Below are 19,599 nucleotides of genomic sequence, written 5' to 3' on the forward strand. Positions count from 1 at the left end.
TTCGTGTGGACTGAGCTTTGGTCTCAGCTCTGAGACCGCCTCCCCACGCTCCCCATAGTACCAGGAGCAATGTAAATATCGTAAGTAGCCATTAGGTGTGTGGTCTCTGACCGCAAAATAAATATGCACAAACCCATTTTATTTGTGTATAACACAGGCCTAATTTCTGATATGAGGATCTGTTTGTTGAGAAAGTAACACAGTGAGCTCCAAAATGAAAACATTTGTATTTTATAAAAAAGCTGGAACCCAGCTCTTGTGGAAGGATCCAAATATTACCTACTATTTGTAAATCATGTCCTTTTGAGTTTGCCAGAACATTCAAGTTTGCTAGTTGTGGAGGAATTGATGGGTTGTTTGGATAGAATATTTGGGGTATGATATCATGTCTGATGATGAGCAACACTGCACTTCACAGTGATAACTCACATTGTCTATTGCTAGAGCTATGTGCTGATGTCCTAAACTACAGAGCCTTGGACTCTTAAACCTCTCTTGCCTACAAGCGATCAAAACAAGAAGAGGCCTCAGTTAATAGTCTTCGTCTTGCACAATGAATACATTTTGCCTAATTAATGATTCTTAATTCAGTTCTGTAGTTTCTTGTCGCTTGTATTTGAAGAGTACTTTTAACTCAAAGGTCCCCATTGAATAAGGTAAGAATCCATAGTCAATACAGTTTAAAAGTAGATAAATAAATGAGTAAAAAGGAGAGAAGGGAAAGCTCCTCTTTATAGAAGAATACCCATCAATTGATATAGAAGGAATGATGGAGTTAGAAAATCATCAGTTGGTAACCATCACATTAAAAGTGGATTAGGCAAGAGTCATCAACAGATACTAGATCTAGTGGTGGTGGAGGGAGTTTGAGGAACAGTATATTTACATGGTCTTAAATTAGTTATTATTCTAGCCCAAAATGCATATAATCTGAGTCTAATCATAAGGAAACACTGGAGAAAACTAAATTGGGTGACATTCAATAAAATAACTTGGCCCGTACTCTGCAAAAATGTTAGTCATGAAAGACAAAGAAAGACTGGGGAGCCATTCCAGATTGAAGGAGGCTAAAAAGACACATGTGATCCCTGGGTAGGGAGTGGCACCCTTGCTATAAAGGACGTTAGAGGGACAATAGGAGAAATTGGAATTGAGCCTATAGATTAAAGTATTGTATCAATGTTATATTTCATAGATTTAATAATTGTACTTTTCTTATATAAGAGAATATCCTTCTGAGGAAACATAATACACTTAAGCATTAAGGGTTAAAGGGCCAAATAATTCAGAAAACAAATTAATGTGTAGATAGAATAATAAAGCAAATATGGCAAGATGTTGAAAACTGGGGAATCTAGTTAAAGAGTGTACATGAGTCTTTGTACTATATTTGGAACTTTGTAAATGTGAATTATTTTCAAAATAAAACTTTTTTAAACTCAAAAGTACATTTACAAGATAAGAGTTACTAATAACTTAAATTATAGCCTTTTCTGAGAATTGAAACTCTCATTACTTCTAAATTTAAAAGTCCAAAAGTCAGAATTAGTTGTTATTACTATTATCAGCACATTTATTTAGCACTTAGTACATTCCAGGTATTGCATAAGTGCTCTAATACTTTATCTTATTTAATTCTCATAATAACCCTGTGACGATTTACTCCATTTTACAGATGCATTCACAGATGAGGAACTAAGATTTAGAGAGGTTAAGTAGTGACCCAAATCACTTGGCTAATTACTGGCAGAGTTGAGACTCAAACCCATGTAGGACTTAACTCTACAAGCTCTTATGCTAAACTGGCTCCCTTCATACTTATAAGCATTGTCAATCTCCTGTAATTAAAGGCATTTGTGATAGTAAGACTAAGGGCCGTGATTATAAAGTCATATGCTCATTTAGCCCTTATCGTGCAGAGCTGCACCGTCCAATACTGTAGGTACTAGCTATGTGTAGCTATTTAAATTTAAATTAACTAAAATCAGAGGACTTCCCTGGTGGTCCAGTGGGTAAGACTCCACACGCCCAATACAGGGGGCCCGGGTTACATTCCTGGTCGGGGTACTAGATCCCACATGCATGCCACAACTAAGAGTCCCCATGCTGCTACTAAAGATCCTGCGTGCTGCCACTAAACATGCTGCAACGAAGATCCCGTGTGCCACAACTAAGACCCAGCACAGCCTAAATAAATAAATATTTAAAAAATTTTTTAATTAACTAAAATCAGAAATACAATTCCATAAGCACACTAGCCATTTCAGGAGCTCGATAGCTATGAGAGGCTAGTGGCTACCACATTGGGCAGGTTATAGAGAGGTTATGAGCAAAGGCTTTGCCTACCCTGATTTGAATCCAGGCAGAACCTGGGAAAAGTATTTAATTTCTCTAAGCCTGACTTTCCTCAGTTGTAATATGGGAATGATAATAGTCCCTACATCATGAGGTTGTTTTCTTCATTAAGTGAGATTACATGTAAAACGTTTAGTATGGGACCTGGCACTGATAATTTCATAAACATTACCTACCATTTTTGTTGCTATTTATTATTAGTCATAGTAAAGAACACTTGGGAAGGACGTTGAATTTACATTTCTAATTATGAAATGTCTAGCTTGGCCGGCCCCAGATTGAAAGGAGTTCCCATTTCTCTGGGCTGTAGGTCCAGATGAAAAGTGTGGACCACATCTATCATAGTTGTACTGATCACTTTCTAGATTCTTTCTTCAAACTGCCTCTCTGTGACTTTTAAGGGAAAGTATCTTACTCCTAGTTATTATTTATTTGCTTTAATTTTGTTTAATATCTGTAAGAACTGCTTCTTGGCCATCAGCTTAAGATGCACTAACAATGAACCACAGGAGACGGTTTTAGTAAATAATTGAACATCAACCCTATTTGGAGTTTATCCCGTGTAAGGAGATTGTAGATCAAGTGATAAATCTCAAATTACCAACACAAGGGAGGCAGCACTGGGAGAAGTCGAGGATTTAAATTGTGGGACACATGAACTCTGCCTTGCTGTCCAGCAGGCCTTCTTTAGGGAACATGGTTTTCTCTATCTGCACATTTCCTCATGGCCTGGAAGAGATAGTGGAGCATCTGTTGTTCATTCAGGTTCTCAGATAGTTAGACGACGAGTGATACAAGTTCTCTCACAAGCTGGGCAGCTCTCCCTAACAGAGACTGTGCTGAAAGAAAGAAGGCAAGGCAAGCTCTTCCCTTGCTCTCTGTAACCTGAAATGAATGACTTGACAGCCATTGCAGCAGAGGGATCTGGATAGAAAATCAGTGGTGTGTTTCATTTATCCATTTATTGTAGTTAAGAGTTGAAGGTTAGGGATAAGATAACTAAATTATTTTACATAAAGTGTTTCATCCAAACACTTCGGAAGGCCCATGGAATCTTTGGAAACTGAGGCTTAGCCATTTCTATCAGTGTCTTTTCCAAAGTTACCTGGAGAGCTTAAGGGAGCTGAGGAGAGAGGGTGGGTCCCTTGACTCTCAGTCGAAGATGTGTATGTCCTTGCTCCCTCCTTTATATATTGCTGAAGGATTTGCATTACTGTCGTAAAGCTGTCTTTACTTTCTGTGTAGAGTTACAATACTTTAACAGTTATTTAAAAAATTAAAAAAAAATTTTTGGCTGTGCCGCGCAACTTGTGGGATCTTAGTTCCCCAACCAGGGATTGAACCCGCACCCTCAGCAGTGAAAGCATGGAGTCTTAACCACTGGACCACCAGGGAATTCCCAACAGTTATTATAATTATTTTTAAGTAGGGTTGTGAGAAAAGTTCAAGTAATGGCATCTACTCATCTATCATGGTGAACCCTTTAAGTTGTCATGTCTGCATTATTATAACTGCCCAATTTAAAAAAGGAAACCTTTCATAATTAGTTAGCAGGACCTTGTGTTACTCAAAATGTCTCAACCACCCACGAGGGTGACTGAAAACATATTTTAATACCGTCTAAAAAAGTATCTGTTTTCTACTGTCAAATCTTTTTAGTCCTTCTCTTGATTCCACAGTGCAGGCAAGAGGGAGTGTGTCACGTAGGGAGAAAGTGGGACTGAGTTTCCTCTGCAAGTGCAGTTCCTTTATCTGGTTGTTCTGGTTACCCAGGAAATGGGAATGGATGAGAGTGGTTATCTCAGGCTGAGTGTGAAGTAGTAGATCTTTGAGTATGTCACACACATACACATACACAGGCGCGTGCGTGCGCAGTGGAGTTCTCACGGCCTCATAGGTTTTGTTTTGCAGGGTGTAGGGATAGCCCAGAGAAAATTGGGTAGGTTAGAGTTATGCTTCAGAGCAATCAGAGATAAAAATAATCCTACTCTCTCAGTCTGTCATGTTGAAACTACAAGTAAAACTCTCTTAGAAGGATCATCTAAGCTTATTTTTATTTATGCAATTATTTCTGCATCAAAGAAGTATGGTAGCTCAACTGTGTAATAGATGTCTGAACTTTTAACTTGAGGTTGCTAAAAAAAGATTGGGAAGAGCCACAGTACCAGATTGTCTTTAAAAACATACTACAATTTGAATAGACGTTTCTCCAAAGAAATAACACAAATGGCCAATAAACACATGAAAAGATGCTCAAAATCATTAGTCATTAGGAAAATGCAAATTTAAAACCACAATGAGAATCCGCTTCACACCGACTAGATGGCTATAATAAAAAAGGAGATAAGAACAAGTGGTGTTGGGGATATAGGGGAATTGGAACTCTCATACATTGCTGGTGGGAAGGTAAAATGGGGCTTTGGAAAACATATGTCCGTAGAAAAACTCGTCCACAAATGTTCATAACAGCATTATTCATAATAATAAAAAAGTGCAAACAACCTAAATGTCCATCAACTGATGAATGGATTAAAAAAGTGGTATATCCATACAATAGAATATTATTTGGCCGTTAAAAGGAATGAAGTACTGATACATACCGAACATGGACGGACCTTGGAAACATAAATGAAAGAAGCCAGGTGCAAAAGGCCACATAGTGTATGATTCCATTTGTATGAAATATCCCAACCAGGCAAATCCATAGAGATGGAAAGTAGATCAGTAGTTGGCAGAGGATAGTGGGAGGGGAAGATGGGGAATGACTATGAACGGGATGAAGTTTCTTTGGGTGGGGGCGGGGGGGGGTGATAAAAATTTTGTGAAATTAGGTAGTGGTGATTCTTGCCACAATTGTGAATACACTAAAAATACTGAATTGTACAGTTTAAAAGGAGGAATATTATGATGTCTCAATAAAGTGAATTATAAGAATGAATTCTAATATATAATCATGTTTATGTAGTTTATGTAATAAAATTATAATAAGGTTGAATTATATCTCAATAAAGCTGTTAGAAAAAAAACTTGAGGCAGCATTCTTTTCAAAAGTGATGTTGTAAAATCAGTGAACCAAACTTTAAAATCATTTTACTTTATCCCATGGTTTTTATTGAAAAAATCTTGCTTTATTTGTATTACAAACCTAAGCACTCTCTCCTAAAAGGTCTACAGACTTAGAACCCTGGGACAAGCAGAAATTCTCTAGATGAGACCCTAATGCCTGACTTCTAATAACATGAAATGTCTAATCCAGGGGCCTCTGCAGCCCTTTGACATCGGGCTTGTTGCTTTGCCTGCTCGTGAGGGGAAAAATGTATTTTAAGATTAGGAAAGTCTCAAGAAATAAGCAGCAACTTCTTCCAACCTCATTCACTGTTGGGATTACAGTACTATGATTTATTTTTCCCAGCCATTTATCAGTAAAATCAGGAAAGAAATGCATGTAAATGTGTGTGTGTTTGAATGAAGGTGGGGAGTTGAAGGGGATATTGGTCTTCGAGGTAGAGTTTCCAATATTTGGGGCATATTTATACTAAAAAGTTATTCATTGTTTATCTGAAATTCAGATTTAACTGGGTGTCCTGATTTTTTCTGGCAGTTCTACCTAGAGGTAACTCAGATTTTTGTTTCTAGTTAACACTCTGGCCTGGGTGTCAGGAGACCCAATTATTAGTCTTTGGTTCTGCCACTAACCAGTTATATACATCAATCACCGGACAAAATCACTTCACTACTCAAGCCTCAGTTTCCTCATCTCTAAAGTGAGGAGGTGGTACTAGTCAATCTCTGAAGTTCCTTCCAGCTTTCAAACTCTCATTCTTTGATAGTACAACTGCTACATATTACATCCCAGTTTAACTGGAAACAGAAAATGGTAATCTGAACATTGCCTCTTCAGCAAATCCAAGTAAATATTAGAGCAGGGCAATTGAAATAAATGAGAGAAACCAAACTCTATGCTCTTGGCTTTGGATTAAAAACAAATAAAAATTTAACCCTAATGAAAAATGTAAATTAATACCAGGAACATGCTTAATATTTAAAACCTTATTTTGTGTTTTTGAGTGGGGTGGGTGGGTGAAGAAGCTGAGGTTGCCAAAATCGGTTTATTCCTTTCACTTAAACTTGGGGGGGGAAGGTCCAAATATGTTGGGGCTCTGCCACCAAACCACAGGCAGTTCTCTGGTCTGCATTGCAGTTTAGATGACTAACAAGGCTCAGTGAAAAACAAGTGCTATTTGTTTTCCTGTGCCCAGTATTTAACTGGAAATCAGAAGGCGAAATTTCCAATCAGTTGTTAAATAGCCCCAGATGTGTGCTTAGCGCTGCTCTAGGAAGGGACATGCACAGCCTGTACCACAGCGCATGTCCAGAAATTCCTTTTCTGAATCCAAGTGATGTGTAACTGGACACTGAGCGTCCAAAAATGCCCTCTGAGTAACTCAGACATTCAAGTTTGCTTGTGGAGGAGGGAACTTTTGAAAAATTTCTGTATTCTCTACTGTGTTGCATTTAAAAACCTGGAAATGATTTTTTTTTTTTTCTTTTTGAACTTCCTCCTTACTCTTGTTTGGCAGTTCTCCCCATGTTTAGAAAAACATGACATTAGCATACCTGGTATGACGGTTTCTGGATCTACTTGTTCATTCATCCAACACCTAGTTTTCAGTGCCTGCTGGGAACTGTCCTAAGTGTGGAGGCTCCAGAGAGAAAGGGGGTGGATTGCCCTGCCCTCAAGGAGCTTCCCGTGGTGTGGGAGGGATGATTACGAGACTGGGAAGTACCACCAGTGGATCCTGAAAACTGGAGCAAACAAGAATCTTCTTATTCCAAGTGCAATTAAGGCAGCTCCTTCTGTGAGGCTGACCGGGGAGCAGCATGTGGTTGAGGGCTCGGGGTTGCAGACCCAAGCACGGCCTTTTGCTCAACCAGAAGTGTCACCCCTATATATAGGAGTCTGAATATACCATTTTGGATTTTCCAGTGAGGTCTTTCCCCAAACAAATTCTCTCTTAAAGGCAGATTAAATAACTAAATGTTTCAAGATTGGTTCTTCCCTTTTCTTTTTTAAAAATATCTCTTGTGGAATGACTCACTGTGTCCTGTGGGATATTCCAAGCGGTTGTGTACCAGGCATTTTTGTCCCAGAGGCTGCTTATCTCTTGGTTTTGTGGCTTGTCCATAAGAGCCTTAATTATAAGGGGCTTGATCCTCTCATGAACTAGGGTCGGTCAACTACCATATTTCCTAGGAGTGAGTTTCTGGCCCTTTTGTGGTGAGAGAGCTCTTCCTAAATGTCACTGAGGTAATTAGAGCATTGGAAAGAGTCCAGTTTGGGCTGGTAATCCTGGTCCAGAAAGAGTTTTTGAAAGACTTCCTAGGATTTACCCTAACTCGTTATATTAAAACTGATGAATGTTGTCAGTGAGTGGCCTTAGGAGGTTTGCCTGGGTGTATTCTTCCTGATCAAGACATCCTGTCCTGAAGGGTTCACGCAAGCATGGACTTTTCCTGCCTCTGCTGGACTTGCTTTGTCATGGCTCTGTGGCGGAAGGTTGATGTTTTTTTGTGTAGAGTCCCATGCTGCCCTTTAAGGCTTTACTGTTAAAGGCTGATCTGGTAATCTGATGAATCTGCCCTTCCCAAGCGTTGGGCAATTGTATCAAATGTAACGTCTCTAGTGCCCTTGGTTAATGTGGTGGACAGCCTCCAGAGAGCTGTTTGGTAGAAAAAGCAAATGTTTTGTTAAGGGAGATGGCAGAATATTTTTTTCAGGTCATGGGATGGGGGAAATCTGTCTCCTGGGAAATTCTAGTGAGGCTGACTTGAAAGCTCATTGGCGTTGCCTTGGTCTTCTCATAAATTGCAGACAGTGAGGCCCTTGGTACGTGCTCCCCACAGGTAGCTGACATTCCTTGTCTCTGAAAAAGACTGCAGGATGGCCTGACTCCTTCCTAGGGAGAGTCGTTGAGTTTATTTGAGGCAACCCAGTTCTGGCATTTCAGGCCTCCATCATCCAGCTCTCTGGCTTGGAAGCAGATTTCTTCAGGGGAGGAAGAAGCCCCTTTAGTCTTCCTATTTCTTTGTGCAGAGTGGAATTTATATCTCAGGATCTGCCTTTGCCCTTGATCCTTATACCCTGTCCCCAGATGGCCTAGGGTCTGTGTTGCAAACTTTTTTTTTTTGCGGTACGTGGGCCTCTCACTGTTGTGGCCTCTCCCGTTGCGGAGCACAGGCTCCAGACGCGCAGGCTCAGCGGCCATGGCTCACGGGCCCAGCCGCTCCGTGACATGTGGGATCTTCTCGGACCGGGGCACGAACCCGTGTCCCCTGCATCGGCAGGCGGACTCTCAACCACTGCGCCACCAGGGAAGCCCTGTTGCAACCTTTTAATGCCCCTGGACCAAGGAGTCATCACCGGTTTGCTTCCTTCTGCCTTGTCCTTTTTGGGTGGTGAATGACATAGCTGCGATACTAGGAAGCAGGTTGTACCTGGAAGTCAGGGGCTTATCCATCTGCCATCTCTGGCAAAAGCCCACAGTGGCCACTGCCCATTTGATCTCTAATTTTCATAACAAGCCTATGAAGTAAGTACTCTTATTATCCTCATTTTAAGATGAGGAAACTGACACAGTGAGAGGTTGAGTTAACTTGTGCACGGTCACACAGTGAGTGGTGGCTATAACCTGTGTAAAGTGCTTAGAATAGTGCCTGGCACAAAGTAAGTGCTCAATAAAAATTAGCAAAAATAATAATAAAAAATCTTTTTTTTTTTTAAATGATGGGGATTAGTAGTTTGGGCTAGACTCCCCCTACTTTCTCCCTTTACATCACATATCCCAGATTTTGACACTGGGATTGAATGAAGTTATACTTTGAATGGGAGTAATAGGTGAGGCAGGGATATTAGATATTTTTAAAATAAATTTATTTATTACTTATTTTTGGCTACATTGGGTCTTCGTTGCTGCGTGCAGGCTTTCTCTAGTTGCGGCAGGTGGGGGCTACTCTCCGTTGTGGTGCACGGGCTTCTCATTGCAGTGGCTTCTCTTCTTGCGGAGCACAGGCTCTAGGCGTGCGGGCTTCAGCAGTTGCAGCATGCGGGCTCAGTAGTTGTGGCTCACGGGCTCTAGGGCGCAGGCTCAGTACTTGTGGCATACAGGCTTAGTTGCTCTGGGTCATGTGGGATCTTCCCAGGCCAGGGATCTAACCCGTGTTCCCTGCATTGGCAGGTGGATTCTTAACAACTGTGCCACCAGGGAAGTCCAGGATATTAGATTTTAATTACCCACTGTCATCTGGTCCAGGGCTCTCCTTTGCAGAGGAAGATACCTAGGATAAATGATTTTCCCCAAGACCTAGATGTGGGAGGTGGTCCTGACCACATCTGACTGTACATAACAACAGTATTCCTAGATACCATGTGAAGCTTCTGAAATAGTGCTACAGTTGCTCTACCAATAGCTGGAAGTGAGCTATAGTGGCTGCTGCCTTAAAAGTAGCAAAGCATTCTAAAAGTGATTAAACCCCCCAAGTGTTTTGAGCCCCTCTTTCCCTGTCTCTTTTCCTCCTTTGCTTGGAGCCCTTGCCACTATCCCTCAGTCACAGATAGTGCAAGGAAGGTAGTTGGGTGACCCTTCTGAGGGACGTCATTCAGGTAAGGATTTAAAAACTGCTTCTTGGCTGCTTTCCCAGCAATATTGTGTCCCTGGGCTCCTCTGGTTGTCCTGTCTCTGGATCAGCTCTACCAGGATGCCCTGCTTTAATATCTGCATCTGTTCTTAGCCCTCTGGGGATCATTTCTTCATAGCTGTTAAACGTGTTCAGTTCAGCCTTCTGGCTTTGGCATAGGAGATCCCCGCAGTCGTCTTCAGAGACTGTGGAATGTAGACTGGAAAATGGGGGTGGGCACAAATACACGGCCTGCCTTTGGTTGAAAGCTACGCTTAGGAAGTTCAAGAGGGCTCCAAACAGTCATTTTGGGTTGGAGGCCCCACCTTCATCTTGCCCCACAAGGAAATGTCCTTTAGAACCCTTTTCCCCCAAAGTGTTCTTAGATCTGTGGTTTCTGGGCTAGAATATGCAGCTCCATTTCTCTTGGGGTCTATATCAGCCATTCACAGAAGCTGTCAGTCAGGGGTTATCCAGAAAAAGGGGACCAGCTGTGGGTATATACGGGGGGAGGTTTATTGCAGGAAATCAGCTTATGACGCTGTTGGGACAGGCAAGGTAAGTCAGAAACCTGTAGGGCCAGTAGTCAGGAAGGGCAGCCAGAACTCTCTGGCAGGAGCCAAAGCTGCTGTCTACAGGTGGGATTTCTTCTTCCTCAGGGAAGCCTCAGCTCTGCTCGTAAGGCCTTTCAACCGATGGATCAGGCCCACACAGATTATCTAAGATAATCTCCCTTACCTAGAGCCACCTGATTGTGGAGTTTAATTATATCTACAAAATACTTTCACAGCAACAACTAGATTAGTGTTTGATTGGATGATTGGAGACTACAGCCAAGCCAAATTGACATATAAAACTGAACGTCACAGGGCTTCCCTGGTGGCGCAGTGGTTGAGAGTCCGCCTGCTGATGCAGGGGACACAGGTTCGTGCCCCGGTCCGGGAAGATCCCGCATGCCGCAGAGCGGCTGGGCCTGTGAGCCTTGGCCGCTGAGCCTGCGCGTCTGGAGCCTGTGCTCCGCAACGGAAGACGTCACAACAGTGAGAGGCCCGCGTATTGAAAAAAAAAAAACAAAAAACTGAACGTCACAGAAGCACTTATATTTAACATTTTTACAGCCTCAGGTTCTCGTCATGCTGTATCTACTATAGTCTCTATTCGATCATTTTCAGATTCTTTGGCAGTTTTTCTTGCTGTTGTTGTTTAGCAGATCTCTCTTCTTCTAGCCAAGCAATTTTTTGCTTCCATAACAGTCACTACGATTTTCTTTCTGCACCTTCCATTCCCTTTCTCCTCCACTTTCACCAGCATAGCTCCTCCAGCTTCTGGGGAAGGTGGCGGGGAGAGAGAGAAGGAAACAACCTGACGGGGAGACTGTGCAAGAGGTAGAGAAGGCACAACCCCCTGCCCTGCCTTACTGCTTTCCCCTGTCACTCTTGTAAAAGCCTGGGTTTGTATTGCATAGCTTTTGGAGTCCTGCAGATGCAGTCTGAACGTGCACCTTGCTAAAATTATGTAATCTGGGGCTTTACCTAACCTCTCAGAAGAAACTCTGACAACAGTTTCTTCAGTTGTCAGATGTGAGGATTCAGTATCTATGAAACATGCACTGAATGATCAGTAAGCGCCTGTGGGACTTTCTCTCCCAGTGTTCTATTAATCCAGGGTCCAGGGGGCTCCTGTCTACCCTACTCTACTGATTTCTTGCGCTCAGCAGCAGCTACTTCATGGAGGTGGAGTAGAAAGAGCTCTGGAGTGAGAAACGAGGTGTTTGGTTCTGTTGTCGATCCTGCTTTTTACCAACTCTGTGCCTCAGGCAGATTCTTTAGCTTCTTTGAGCCTCAATTTCCTTGTCTGCAAAACTGAACTTAGATTGTCCGTCTTGATGAAGAGGAACTCTGTAAAGAGAATTCTAGGTGCCTATTTGGAGCCAACTGTTTGTAAAATCCAGTTTGTGCCCTTGAACCTGGGTCGGCAGATTGGATGTAACTTAAAAGAAAAATAGAAGAAAGAATCCTTCTTGGTGAGGGATTTCCCAGAAGCACACTTGGAGGGCCACAATAGATTGAGGATCATGGCAAGTACTGGTAAGGATGCCAACATTTTATTGTTTTTTCCTGAAAAACACCCTTTAGATGATAAATACACTTTAAAGTTTGGGTCAACTCCTTCTAACATCATGCTGCATTGGAAGATGGGAAAGAATAAATTTAAGAGTCTCAAGAAATGATTCTGTAAGGTCACTGAGGATCCCAGTGTGGCCTGGGGCTCTACTTTGGAAAACTCTATATTATAAAGCAGCGTATGCTTCATTAATTTGGTAACCTGTGGGGACTGAGTTCATCTTTCAGATGCAGTGAGTTATTTTGCTTGTCTTTGTGTATATATATATATTCACATATACTATCGTTCTTGTAACATCTCCATGGGAGATTACAGTATTGCTTTTGTACTGGCTCACGTTCAAGTTTGTGCGTGTTTCTATTTGGAGGGTAGCATCTCAGAGCTTTCCTCTTGGACATGTGTAAACATGTAGGGCATTAAGAACAGAAGGTACTTTCAATCCTTTATTCTTTAGATTTCAACAGGAATAAAAATTAAAAGCAGAGGATGATCATCATGAATGTTTTGAGAAAAATTGTTGAATATATTTTAATTCATTTTATTGGACAGAGTAATATGGTTGTGGATACAAAATTAAAACATCAAAGAATTTTTTTTTCATCCAAGAATTTTTAAATGGTTGCATGGATTTGTGTTTCTTGAGTGCACTACTGGCAGAGACCACAATCACATGGCTCATGAATATGTAGCTTTGCAAATTATGACTGTAGGTTCATGGGCATGGAAGTTATTATTTCTTTAAAACAAACTTTGAAAAAAACATTGAGTCATGATATATGGTTAGTAGAAAAACATGTTTCAGATCACATTTCATATCACGAGACTTTGGAGGAACTGGGCAAGCACAGTCCTCCCAGGAATTGGGGTAGGGAGAACGTGTGATTTTCCTCTTTCAGAATGTAGGGTCCCATCCTCATTTGGGAGGTAAATATTTCAAGACTGTTCCAGCACTTTATGTAAGTTTGTTTTTGCTGGACTTGGTGCACAAAATACATCAAAGCATAATCTCCTCAATGCCTTTCTGTGTGGGCACTGTTACGAGTTCTCAGGCCAATCTGCATAGATCCTACTTATACATAAACCTAAGCTCTAGAGAAATGCCTATTCTACTTTACCATAAGTCTTTTTTCCCCCTAGAATTGAACTAGCAAATTCTTGGCATGGCAGGTGTTTCTGAAATGCCCACGTGTTTTTCTTTGCTTTATTTGTTTTCCTTGTTTTGCTCTTCCTGTTCTCCTAAGCAGGCATCTCCAGAAAGAGATGTGTCAGTGAAAGAGTCAAGAAAAAGGAATAGGAATAGTAAAGGTTGGGGGTAGGGCAGGACAGAAGAGGGAGAGGAGCTCATCCTCACTGTGCAAGTGTTGAACTTTCAGCAATGCCAAAGTCATGTAAATGTGCGAAGTTGCGTGTGCGAGTTAAAGCAGCCTCACGGAGCTGTAACCTGAATAGCAGGCGCTCACCCAAGCGATAACTCAGGCTCTAAATGGACCACAGCCCAGCTATTGGGTGTGCACGCGTGCATGCGTGTGTGTGTGGGGGGGGGGGAGAGAGAGAGCTTGATTCCTGGAACAGATTTTCCTCTGAGATTTCAGCAAGCATTTCTTTATCATTGGGGAGCTATGGCTCCTCGTTTCACAGGGCCCGTTTCTATCTTTTTAGATATAGAAGAAGATGACTCCAAAAATGACTTGGCTTTACTCTCACCCTCTTAGCTTTTTTTTTAACCAGTGCAGGGGAGAAAATTCTTGCTTGTTCTCCAAGTAATCCTCTTCACGCTTTACAAAGATTGGAGTTTACATAATATTTTTATCTATGGCACAGAGCAGTGATCCTCAAGTATGCCTGGGAATCATGGGATAGTGGGCGGAGGATTATAATGCAGTTGCCTGACCCTACATTCCCACCCCACCCTGGAACCTGCATTTTAACATACTTTTGTCTGTGATACACTGATCTGAGGATCACACTTCAGGAAGCAGTGAGATTTCTTCTTAACACTGGTGTTACTACGCCTTCAAAATCTGGTGTGTATTTTACAGTTATGACACAGGTCCATTTAACTAGCAACATTTGAAGCTCTCAATGGCCAGTGGCTACTTTACTGGGTAGCCATAGAGCCAGGAGAGCCTGCCCTGAGCCCCTGGCAGGCACATGAGTGACCATGGCATTCATTCCCCTTTCTCCACTGCTCCTGAGTATGGCCTCAGAATTCTTCCCAGCACAGAACTTTAGGTAGCCACTGCCAGTTAATGGGACCTCAGGATTCATTCATTCATTGAACACTTATTGAGTGTCTTTTCTATACCCAACACTGCGCTTGGGATATGCCCCTAAACAAAGCAGGCTAAAATCCCAGCCTCTGAAGGAGCTTACATTCTAGTGGGAGGAGATGGGCTATAAGCATAATATATAAGTAAATTACACGGTAGTTTAGAAGCTGGCTGTATTATACTCTAATCTAGAAATAAGAACATGTAAAGCAGGTGTGAGGGAGTCAGAGTGCTAGAGTGGGGGCTGCCGGGTGGTTGGATTGTAATTTTAAATAGGCTCTCTCGAGAAGGTAACATGTGAGTGCACATGAAGGAGATGAGGGGAAACTTCAGAGGAAACTCAGCTGCCACCCGTGCAATTACGTGCAGCCTTCATTTTCATCTGGGAGCGTGGATGAGGCGGGAGGAGGTGGGTAGGACTAGGTGAGGCCTTGCAATATGGCATTATCCTCAGCAAAGATTCTCTCTCCCTCCTCACTGAAGACCACACCAGCTTGGGGGAGGCCGCAGAGTGACTGTGAGGCAACCGCCAGGCCTCTGAGTCAGCTGATGTGCTGAGATAAGTGCTAAGACGAAGAGCCTCAGTTCCAGGAAAATGGTGTCTGCACCCATTAGCCGGCATTTGGTTCCCTTCCCTGAGGCTTGGGAGATCAATCTTGAGGCTTCAGTGGGTCTGCTTAGGACTTTAAGAGTTAAAGCTTAAACGCAGGTGTGGAAACAAAAGGGCTGGTTGCCTCTTTTGCTTGTTTCTTGCTCTTTTGGACAAGGTTGTTGAATCTGATCCAGAAAAAATAATAAACTTGGCTCTTGTTGCCTAGCCGTAAGTTCTTGTAATAAAACTCCCAGCACTGGCAGAGAGAGTAATGTTCTGCTTTTTTAAAAAGTCTGGTAGCATAACCAGAATGTAAAATACAAATGCTGTGCGTGGTTTCAGTAGGGAAGAGCAGTCAGGAGAAGGGGTGGCTCAGTGCATTTTGAAGCCTGGGGCTTGTTGGACAGTCAGGTGCTTCACGTTTGCCCCTTCAATGGACACTTGCTAAGTAAGATTCAGAATTCTCAGGGCTCAGGGCTCTGTTTGTTCCCACAGGAAGATGTTTGTCATGTCAGGGAATGTCAGAGGACTGGGTTTTAATTAGCAAACAGGAGGAAAGTTTAGTGGATTCTGCGGGGAGACATGGAACTACTAAATGATTTGATGATTGGTTTTTAGGTGGAGCTATTAGGTGAAAAATCAAATACTAGCTTTAAAGCCTGGCCGAAAGATCATTTCTGGGCAGTGAGGGAAGTAAGTGTTGTGAGAATGAAGAAATTATGGCATCGCCTTTCCTGTAAGTAACACCATTGAGCTTTCATTCAACAAGCAATTACTGAGTCCCTGCTTTGTGCCCAGCACCTCTCCAGGCCAGGAGATTCAGAACGAACTAGGCACTCTCTTGACCTTGTCAAGTGGGGTGGCAGGTTTGCTGGTAGATAGTAGCAGTTCATGCGAGAGAAGGGCTGGGCTAGTGGTGTGCACAGGAGGGCACGGAGGGTAGCTCCATCCTGAGGGAAGAAAGGGAGTTGGGAGGTTTTACAGAGAAAGTGAAAACCTGTGGAGGACAGGAGCAGTTACCAGGTGAGCAAGCCAGGTGGGGAACAGGCTGTAAAAAGACCCAGGAGATGTGAAGCAGCATGATGTGTTCTGCCATCGTGAGTGGTTCCATATGGCAAGTACTTGGGGGAGTGGTGGGAAGGGCGGCAGGCAGAGGCCCTCTCTGGTCCCGTGCCAGTTCAGATGCTTAGATGCTATCCTGCCTCATCATGTGTTTACTTTGTAGAAAGATCGCCTTGGTGACAGTATGGGTGAGGGATGGAGAGAGACAGGATTGGCAGCTTGGACACCAGGAGGTTACTGTAATGGTTGAGATACTAGGTTGGTTGAGACATAAGGGCTGGAAGTGTGGTGGTAGCAGCACAAGGACCTACAAATAAGGTGGAAGATGGGGGAGAGAATGAATTGCCTTGGAAAGCTTCTGCCACTTTATCCAAATATAAAACCCTTGCTCTTCAGGGAGATCAGCTCCGTGCTTTGTGACCACCTAGAGGGGTGGGATAGGGAGGGTGGGGGGGAGACGCAAGAGGGAGGGGATATGGGGATATGTGTATACATATAGCTGATCCACTTTGTTACACAGCAGAAGCTAACACACCATTGTAAAGCAATTATACGCCAATAAAGATGTTTTTAAAAAAAAAACAAAAAAAAACCCTTGCTCTTTAACACTTTTTTAAAGCAATTCCATATTCAGTCATGTAGTTATTATCCTTGCAATAGTGATTGTAACCACTTCTCCTATTAGAAAAATACTATTTTTCCTTCTATTTCTTGTTTTCTGTTATTCTCTTTATTTCTCTGTTCTTCCACAAACTTTAACCCAAGCCGGACTCCAGTAAGAACAGACACCACACCAGGAAGATAAGGCAGGGACTGGAGTGCTGACTGGTATAGGAGTGGTGATACTGACGTGTCATGTCTTTATTTCCAGAGGGCTCTTAACAGGTTCTAGCATGACGTCCTTACAGACAAGATGAGCATAATTCCGTTGGGTTACTTTGTAGTTGGCGAACAACCAGGGCAAGTGCTGTTTAATGTGCTTGGGTCAGCATGGGAGCATGCCTGTAAGTCACAGACCTCAGCCTTGTCTGGTTCAGCTTCTCAGGGATTTAGATGAATGTGTAGATGGTGCACACACGAAATTTAGAGATTTTTGACAGCTAACAGAATGAGGATTTTTATGTGGTCTCTACAGAGTTGAAATACGGGTCTAAAGAGTTTGATTTATATTACAGAAGTGCTGGTGTAAGGGAAGGATGTAAGGGAAAGTGTAAGGAAAGGATGTAAGGGAAGGTGTAAGGGAAGGATGCAAGGGAAAAGTGTGAGGGAAGTATGCAAGGGAAGGTGTAAGGGAAGGATGTAAGGGAAGGTGTAAGGGAAGGTGTAAGGGAAGGATGTAAGGGAAGGTGTAAGGGAAGGATGTGAGGGAAGGTTTAAGGGAAGGATGTAAGGGAAGGTGTAAGGGAAGGTGTAAGGGAAGGTGTAAGGGAAGGTGTAAGGGAAGGATGTAAGGGAAGGTGTAAGGGAAGGATGTAAGGGAAGGTGTAAGGGAAGGTGTAAGGGAAGGATGTAAGGGAAGGTGTAAGGGAAGGTGTAAGGGAAGGATGTAAGGGAAGGTGTAAGGGAAGGATGTAAGGGAAGGTGTAAGGGAAGGTGTAAGGGAAGGTGTAAGGGAAGGTGTAAGGGAAGGTGTAAGGGAAGGATGTAAGGGAAGGTGTAAGGGAAGGATGTAAGGGAAGGTGTAAGGGAAGGTGTAAGGGAAGGATGTAAGGGAAGGTGTAAGGGAAGGTGTAAGGGAAGGTGTAAGGGAAGGATGTAAGGGAAGGTGTAAGGGAAGGATGTACGGGAAAGTGTAAGGGAAGGATGTAAGGGAATGTGTAAGGGAAGGATGTGAGGGAAGGTTTAAGGGAAGGATGTAAGGGAAGGGGTAGGGGAAGGTGTAAGGGAAGGATGTAAGGAAAGGTGTAAGGGAAGGATGTAAGGGAAGGATGTAAGGGAAGGTGTAAGGGAAGGTGTAAGGGAAGGATGTAAGGGAAGGTGTAAGGGAAGGTGTAAGGGAAGGTGTAAGGGGAGGATGTAAGGGAAGGTGTAAGGGAAGGTGTAAGGGAAGGTGTAAGGGAAGGTATAAGGGAAGGTGTAAGGGAAGGTGTAAGGGAAGGATGTAAGGGAAGGTGTAAGGGAAGGTGTAAGGGAAGGATGTAAGGGAAGGTGTAAGGGAAGGTGTAAGGGAAGGTGTAAGGGAAGGATGTAAGGGAAGGTGTAAGGGAAGGATGTAAGGGAAGGTGTAAGGGAAGGTGTAAGGGAAGGATGTAAGGGAAGGTGTAAGGGAAGGGGTAGGGGAAGGTGTAAGGGAAGGATGTAAGGAAAGGTGTAAGGGAAGGATGTAAGGGAAGGATGTAAGGGAAGGTGTAAGGGAAGGTGTAAGGGAAGGATGTAAGGGAAGGTGTAAGGGAAGGTGTAAGGGGAGGATGTAAGGGAAGGTGTAAGGGAAGGTGTAAGGGAAGGATGTAAGGGAAGGTGTAAGGGAAGGTGTAAGGGAAGGATGTAAGGGAAGGTGTAAGGGAAGGATGTAAGGGAAGGTGTAAGGGAAGGTGTAAGGGAAGGATGTAAGGGAAGGTGTAAGGGAAGGATGTACGGGAAAGTGTAAGGGAAGGATGTAAGGGAATGTGTAAGGGAAGGATGTGAGGGAAGGTTTAAGGGAAGGATGTAAGGGAAGGGGTAAGGGAAGGATGTAAGGGAAGGGGTAGGGGAAGGTGTAAGGGAAGGATGTAAGGGAAGGTGTAAGGGAAGGATGTAAGGGAAGGATGTAAGGGAAGGTGTAAGGGAAGGTATAAGGGAAGGATGTAAGGGAAGGTGTAAGGGAAGGTGTAAGGGAAGGTGTAAGGGAAGGTGTAAGGGGAGGATGTAAGGGAAGGTGTAAGGGAAGGATGTAAGGGAAGGTGTAAGGGAAGGATGTAAGGGAAGGTGTAAGGGAAGGATGTAAGGGAAGGTATAAGGGAAGGTGTAAGGGAAGGATGTAAGGGAAGGTGTAAGGGAAGGTGTAAGGGAAGGTGTAAGGGAAGGATGTAAGGGAATGTGTAAGGGAAGGATGTAAGGGAAGGTGTAAGGGAAGGATGTAAGGGAAGGTGTAAGGGAAGGTGTAAGGCAAGGTGTAAGGGAAGGTGTAAGGGAAGGATGTAAGGGAATGTGTGAGGGAAGGTGTAAGGGAAGGAGTCTCAAGCTGATAAAATAAAGACCTGGGGCTTTAGGTATCGTCGTGCCCACCTCCACCTCCACCTCCCTGGTGTGAGCTGCTGTTCTTTCTCCCCTGGATTATTCCAGAAGTCTACTACTGGTCTCCTGCTCCTTGTCTCCCTTCAGTCTAGCCTGGCCCTATTAGCCAGAGTGATCCTGTTAAAACATCTGTTAGGCCCATCTCACCTAGACTAAACACCACAGTCCTTAGCAACAGTCTGTAAGGTCCTGTTGGACCTCCTGGTCTCCTCTGTGATCTCTGACCTCTCCTCCTACTCATCTGCCCCTCACCCCTGTGCTCCAGCCACACCGGCCTCCTTGCTGTCCCTTCCCCACACCAGACCTGTA

General features: G+C 43.3%; 1 protein-coding gene across 11 annotated transcripts in view; it reads left to right on the top strand.

The window, feature by feature from the left end:
- The window catches only part of TGFBR3 (transforming growth factor beta receptor 3), a 206,494-nt gene that overhangs the window by 129,620 nt on the left and 57,275 nt on the right, over window positions 1-19,599 (top strand). The window lies entirely within an intron of this gene.

The sequence above is a fragment of the Lagenorhynchus albirostris genome, chromosome 2 (assembly GCF_949774975.1).
Source record: "Lagenorhynchus albirostris chromosome 2, mLagAlb1.1, whole genome shotgun sequence".
In the NCBI taxonomy this organism is placed as follows: domain Eukaryota; kingdom Metazoa; phylum Chordata; class Mammalia; order Artiodactyla; family Delphinidae; genus Lagenorhynchus; species Lagenorhynchus albirostris.